We start from the raw sequence: 6,102 nt of genomic DNA, 5'->3' as shown, positions 1-6,102 counted from the left end.
TATATATAGAGCGACAGATATATAGAGTTTAGAAAGAGGCCAAGATAATGGAGAAACAGGTGAGATATTTGAGACTCCAGGTTTAAGTTTCTAGGCAGGAAAAAGAAGAAGAAGCAGCTCAAGAACAAAGTTGAGTAAAACCTCTGAGTTTACATAAAGATGAAGCTCAGTGTAGCATCTTCAAACATCACCTTTAGTTGAGGAGCTGAACCTGAATACGATATCCAGAAAGGCACAAATACCATGTTTTTATACTTCACATATATTTTTATTTCAAACAAATAGTTTTAAAATAATTTGAATTCGGGAACAAGGCGAACATCCAATCAAAAAGCTGCTTTTCCTCTGACTTTTCCAGTGAGTGAATAACTTTTTCACCTGGAGATTATTCTGTTATGTTGCATCAGCACTGAGACGTCTGCAGTCAGGTTCTCCCGTGTTAGCATTCATCTTAGTTAGCACTCGTTAGCTCTGGTCATGCTTTTATATAGCACCTTTCTAACAACAGGTCATTGTACAGGTGTGCAATGACAATAAGTTTCAACTATTTCCATGTGAGCTGATCTATTCTGATGTGATGTTTACATGTGCCACTGATTTTAACCCCATCAGTCTGTTTAGACGTTTCAATAAAAAGTATCGGTATCGGCGATACTAGCGGTGTGTTTATTTGGTATCGGTTTGATACTAAAATTCCCAGTATCGTCCAAGAGCTGTGATTGGTCCTCGTGGTTGTAGCGTGTTTCCTGCTTCCTGCTTCTCCGTCTCTGCAGTTTTTAAATTGATTGTTTTGGATCGATAAAGAATCGGAAGCTGAGGAGGTCTGGAGATACAGACATTTATACCACTCGTGTTCAGCGAGATATCAGCGAAAGTTACAGTTGTTGAAAGTGAAACAGGAAGTAGAAATAAAAATTGACCCGATTGATAAAAAAAAAAAAAAAAAACAGCGCCACCTAGTGTTTGGGGTGAGAGTGAACCAGAAGTATAAATGTCTCACACCGTCGAGGTCCCACAGTCTTTAAATTTAGGCCTTTAGGTTAATTTTTCAGTCTCCTCCAGACATTTTAACAGAAGCTGTTGTGTTATGTGTGTAGTGGGGCGGCTAAGGACGTGACTAACTGTACAAATTAAATGTGAAGCAAATTAGTTTATTAATGAATTGGTTTGACCGGAGCCCGAGGATGAAAGTGAACAACTGAACCTGGGGGAAATAATGTTCAGTTTTGGCAGAATCAGTAAAGTCATGAGAGATAATCTGGTTCAGATTGTTCGGGAAAAGGAACACGATGTCTGTGTGTTAATGTTGGATCATGTTGTTGCTCTCTTTGCTGCCTTGTGCGTGTAGGTGTAGAGTGGTGCTGATAGTAAGAACAAAAGTGTGAAAGTTAAATGAGTTCAGAGGAAAAAGAGTCAGAGTAAAGTGAAGCAGGTCTTGTGTCTGCGTGGGTCTATTTTCTGAACCTGTATGTGGGTGTAGAAAAAAAAACTCCATGTTTCCTCTGGTGCGAGAGAGAAAATCCTCTCTCTCTGTTCACGTTGAATTTAGATCACAGATACTCGAATTCTGTTACACTTGAAGTGTCTGGATGCAGCATTGTTAACAGCAAAACTGGATCAGATACGGATGTTTTCAAAAATAAAATATTCTCTTTAGTTTGATGCCAGACAAACTTCTTTTTTTTGGTTTCAATTTCCTGATTTAATATTAAATATTTTACAAAAACAGCCTGATGTAGAACCTCTGAACTAATAACCTGCTGAATTAACTGTTTTTATCAATGATTAATCTGCAGAGAATGTAAAATAAATTAATAAAAACCTAAATCTAAATCTAAATCTATATTCATCCAACAGTCAAAGTCAAAAGATATCAACAAGTAACACGAAGGAATCATTTTTATGTTTATTCTTGCAACTAAAAACCTGCATGTGTCCATTTAGCAAATGATTATTATTGTTATTTTTCATTATTATTTTCCATATCTTTTTACCAGGATTTTACAATAAACACAAACACATACTGTTCACACAATCACCACAGTCAAAACAAGAGAAAACACAACAAATAAAATGGCACAATAATATAACAATAAGCAAAAAGATTAACAGGCTGACCTGAGTGTATTTCAGATCATAGCTTCATTAAGCTTCATTTATTTATTTACATTAAACTCTGAAGTACATTGAGGTAGTGGCCTCATTTACTATGTAGCCCAGAAAATACAACAGAAAGACAATTAAGAACAATTATTAAGATCTACTATAAAATGAAACCTTTCATCTTAACTGTTCTCTCCTCTTCTGTCCTCATCATAAATGCCTCGTATTTTGTGTTGTGGTTTAATCTGAGTTTGTGTTTCACAAGGTTTGTTGTGTTGAAACAACTCGATAGTTTAGTTACTTTCCACTGTGTTACTAGATTACCTCCAATGACTGAAGTATCCACAGTATCAATATTTTGATTTGAGAATCGACATTAGAGCCTTTAAGACCTGGTATCGGAAGTATCGGTGTTACAGTATCGATCCACACATCACTACTAGCTACGAATCCAAAAGCTAAAACATCATAAGTTGTTGTCTGTCTCTCATCTTCTATCTTTTTCTTTCCAAATAGTGTTAGTTACATCCTCTAAATACATCTTAACTGTTACATAACTACTCGTCTATAGTGTGAGAATATGTTTCTATGTTGAGACCATATGAAATAAAAGATTGTTGTGCTTTGATTAATGTGTTAAATGTTTCAGATATCACAAGAAAAATGAGCAGAGGCTCTGACTTGTGTCAGACATTATATTAAAAATATGATATTTCTAGATGTATGTTATGTAATTGTTCCTTTATGAACATTTATTTATTTATAGAACATTTAGAACATTCTGGACAGACAGTGATATACGGCCTAAATCCTAAAAATACATCAACTCCTTCCCCACATACCTCCCACCACCACCACCCCACCTCCCTCCAAGACAATCCTCAAAACCAGAGAAATAGACATAAAATAAACACATATAATAGACAAATAAATATTAAATAAATGGCACAAAGCCAATAAAAACAGATGGATAATCAGAAAAAATATATGATATATGACAGTAAAGAAGATGAAGACCTTATCTTAGTGGAAGCTTCACCCGCCCACGACACAGTGAAAATACAGCGAAGTTTAAAAATAACAGACCAGCTGATTATTTTAAATTGTCAATTTGACAACTAGACACTTGCTGAGATTGGAATTTTGTTTGTTGAGGTTAAATATGTGATGCTCTACCTCCCTTCAGTTATTTTTACTCATATATTTGTTTGAGTGGAGAGAAGAGATGCTGTGAACTGGTTGGATATGATGAGGATGTGGGTTGTGATTGAGTGTAAATACACAACTTTGTAGCCGAGACTGTATTTATTTATGTATTTGACTCAGCGCCTGAACCCAAATGATTTCATTATTATTACTATTATTATTATTATTATTATTATTATTATTATTTTATTATTATTATCATTATAAGGGCTGGAAGGGTGAAGAGGAAATTGGGAATATGATTTTGTCAGGCCGGGACTCGAAGCAGAACTCAGGACTCAGAATGCAGAGATGACAAAGGGGGTTTAATTGGAATGTTCAGAGATCCCTCACAGAGGGACAAACAAATGGGCACAAAAATTCCTGGACGTAATTCTAATCAGTGAAAACAAAAACTCTCCAAAAGGAGGAAATACAAATCGAAGAAACAAATCACTAATTAAACACAAAACACTCCGAATGGAGGAAAACCTCAGAACTGAGGAAATAACTAAGAAAGGACTAGACAAACAAAAACTATTTCTCCGAGAGGATTCACAGGCTTACTTGGAAATTCTTTGGTTGAAAACATGAAGCAAGGCACGAGAACAAGTTGACGACGACAACACTCTGGCACAAGACAAGGGGAACGCAGACTACTTAAACACATGGAGGGAAATAGGGGACAGGTGGACACAATCAGGAATCAGGGAAGACAATCAGACTTGTGACACATGAGGAAGGGCAAGTGGCCTGAAACAAGAGGAGCGTTACTTTTCAAAATAAAACAGGAAATGACAGGACAAAACAACCCCAAGACAAGACGCCCTCACCACGGTGTGACAGATTTAAAATTAACTTTAATTTAAAGTTAATTTTTTTGAGTGTTTATATGTTTGAGAATCGTATTGTATTTTTTCTTTTTTTGAGTAAATGAGGAGGTTATCTTCTGTCGCAATGGAAAATAAACTGCAACAATAAAATGAAATAAATAAAATAAATGCCTAATCACATCACTCCTCCAGCTCCAGCGACATGAAATGAATTCACCGACTTTTTAGTGTAAACCTGAAGTATTTAGTGAATAATTTACCTGAGAACACAAAGCAGCTCCTTCCCTGACTCGTGCACATTGTTCCTACATGTGTGTAAAATACCAAAGAAATGAACGCTCCTCCTCCTCACGCCAGTAAAATTTGACGTCTCTGATGCAGGTCTGAGCTTCTCGTCGGCCTAAGCATGTTTCATAAGCGCGTTTGGGGCTGAACCCTGAGGCGGCTTACATCCAGACCTTTCTCCCCTGGTGTGACCCCTGGTTATGGCCGCTGAGCTGGCATCACTGCGGCCTCCAGATTAGGTCATGGCGGTAAATCTCACTATGGTTTGGTCCAGTTATAGAAACACGAGCTATGAATAGGAATGAGTGTAGCTGAGGCAGGAGCAGATTGGTGTCTGGTATTATGCAAGTCAGACTCAACTCAATTTAAAATAGATTAAAGCAGAGTGTGCACCTGTGTCATTATGTCATAATGCATTAAAGAGCATTAAAGATATTCAATAGAGAGTCTTAATTAAAAGAGAAACACCTGCGTCACTTTTCATTTTCTCCAAAAGCAGAACACGATCGACTGATAATTAACTGATTAGTAACTTATTCCAAACATGCAAATGATGTATATAAGAGCAAATAAACAGAAATGATGATACTAAAAAGAGAGTTGAGACAATCTTAAAGATAAAATTAAATAAATAAATAAAAAAGCAGCACAATAATTTCACTTCCATGTCCTTATTTAGTCCCGCCCCTTCTCCATAAATTATTAATAATAGTTGTTTATTTCTCTTTTCCTTTTACATTACTCTTTACTATTTACATACACACACACATACATATATTCCATGTATTCATATTAAAACATACGTAAACACACACTTTTTATATATAAAACTCGTCAGGATTGTTGGAAATCTGTGATGTTTAGGTCTAATATTTAAAGCTTAAAGTTAATGAAAGAAACTACAAACATAAATCATGTTGTAGACATGTTGGAAGGCTCCATGTTTTTTCTTTCTTTCTTTTTTTTTTTTAAAGTGTACATAATCTTTTAAGTTTATTAACTCTGACCACAACAACCCTGCAGTAAATGACCATGTTAACGAGCTTTAAATGCTGCTGCATTCATTTTTAAGTCCTGGTCCAGAAAACCTCTTTGCACAGATTTTTTGAACTCCTGGAAGGATTTGATCAGGGTGGAGGTGGTGGTGGAGGACCAAGAAAAAGAAACTAGTTTTAATACAATAATATTTTTTGCTGTAGTGGGTAATAATGAAGACATGGTGTAGCCTTCAGTATTGGGGAGTTAAAATCCACTTTGTAGCTGTAGTTAGTCGTTAAAATCCTCACTCATTCTTAGCCGTCCCTCGTTTCACTGCTGTAAATCTCAGTCTCAATCATCCAATCATGTCCTTCCTTAAATACGTTTCTCCTTTGTTCACCCTCCAGTCTTCAAATCCAGGGTCCAGGGTCAAGCTCCCTAAGCATCTCATGCAGAGCTCCAGCTTCATCCTCTAAAGATGAACCATTGGTGTCTAGACCTTCTCCCCCTCTAAGTCAAAATGACTATCAGGTCTAATCAAAGATGAAGGTGTTAAGAAGAATACAGCCAACCATCATCCTCTTGTGACAATTCACTGTTCTGCTGGGAAGCATTTGGACCTGGCATTCATTCATGTGGATGTTACTTAGACACGTAGCACCCACCTAGACCAGACCAGACACCCGCACCCCGTAGCAATCAGTTCGTTTACATGCAC

This window comes from Mugil cephalus, chromosome 14, assembly GCF_022458985.1.
Source record: "Mugil cephalus isolate CIBA_MC_2020 chromosome 14, CIBA_Mcephalus_1.1, whole genome shotgun sequence".
NCBI lineage: Eukaryota > Metazoa > Chordata > Actinopteri > Mugiliformes > Mugilidae > Mugil > Mugil cephalus.
This window is presented reverse-complemented; position numbering follows the sequence as displayed.